Source organism: Gobio gobio, assembly GCF_949357685.1.
Source record: "Gobio gobio genome assembly, chromosome: 2".
In the NCBI taxonomy this organism is placed as follows: Eukaryota; Metazoa; Chordata; class Actinopteri; order Cypriniformes; family Gobionidae; genus Gobio; species Gobio gobio.
The window spans coordinates 6692219-6693843 of NC_137098.1; positions in this window are offsets into that span (position 1 = coordinate 6692219).

The window sequence follows — 1625 nt, forward strand, 5'->3', positions numbered from 1 at the left end:
AATCATTACGTACTTCAAAATAAAAGTTCCGCATAAAGTGTGGAAGGCATTATTTATGAAAACTTGGAATAAATATTGATGTTATAACATATTTTACTCAAGATCATGTAATCTGGTTTGTCCAATTATTCAACTACCACCACAATAAAATATAGTTTCAACGTATTTAACTTTAAGTGTATTAACTTAATCGAGTCAACTGCTTTTTCACTAAAAAGTACCAGAATACATTTTTAAATAAATAAATACATTTCATTAAAGAAATATGTTTTTTTTTTAAATGGCAGTTCTACATTTATTATTAACTATTTTCACGAGGTGATTCTTCTACAAATTTGCCAGAGAACTAAATAAAGCTTTTACGTATTTAACTTTAAGTATAGGCTATTAACTTAATCGAGTCAACTGCTTTTTCACTATAAAGTCCCAGAATAAATTTGAAATTAATAAATATATTTCATTAAAAAAAAAATGTATTTATTTTTTTACAGTGGCAGTTATACATTTATTATTGACTATTTTGCAACTATTTTGGTGATTCTTAAATTTGTCAGTGAACTAAATAAAGCTTGTATGGCTGATATTTTCCTTTCAAGAAATGATTTGTAAATATTCCTTGTTATAAACTGACAAAAATGTGTAATTTATTTATAATTTCTAATAATTAGGCACTACAAAATAAAGGTTTTGCGTGAGGACAGCTATATAAATACATTTAATATATATTTACAGTAAACTAATAGCAGAAGATACTTTGGCATAAATATTGAAGTTAAACATTCCTTGCTCAAGAACATGCAATCTGGTATTAAACTACCGTCAACATAACATATTTATTAAAGTTGTAAATAATACGTCTTTAAGTATAAACACTTAAACGAGTCAAGCTGCCTTTTCACTAAAAAGTACAAGAATACATTTAAAATGTTATTTTACATCCAGCGTTAAAAACAAAACAAAACAAAAAACGTTTAAATGTCTTTGAGTATAAACTTAACCGATTCAAGCTTTTCACTAAAACGTACCAGAATAAATTTAAAATAAATAAATACATACATTTCATTATAATTTGTTATTTTACAAACAACGATTTTTAAATGTTTTTAAATGGCAGATTTTTATTAACTTTTTTTGCTCTTCCACTCCATGAAGTGATACTTCTACAAAGTGTGTTTATTAAAAGGCTCATATTTCCCATTCAATAAATTATTTGTAAATGGTCCATCTTACAAACTGGCGAATTACAATTTGTCATTTATTTATTATTTCTAATCAATGCACTTCAAAATAATTGTAAACAAGAATAAACGCATACAATGGAGTCAAGCTGTGTTTTCAACACTAAAAAAAAGTACCAGGCTTATTTGTAAATGTGTTTAGGAAAGGGATGATATTTTAGTTTAAATAATTATGTTTGATTATTTGTAAATACTCCTTGTTATTAACTGACGAGTTAAATTTATTTCTCGTTTCTGCGTAAATGTGGTGCAGGTGGAAGCCCTTCATGGGCTGAGCTCATCAGGCGCTCATGGCTTCAGGTCGCGCTTGTCCAATCACTGACAAGAGTACGCATCTAGTCTCTCTCTGATTGGATGAATGGTCATGACGTCGCCTGTGGGTGGAGT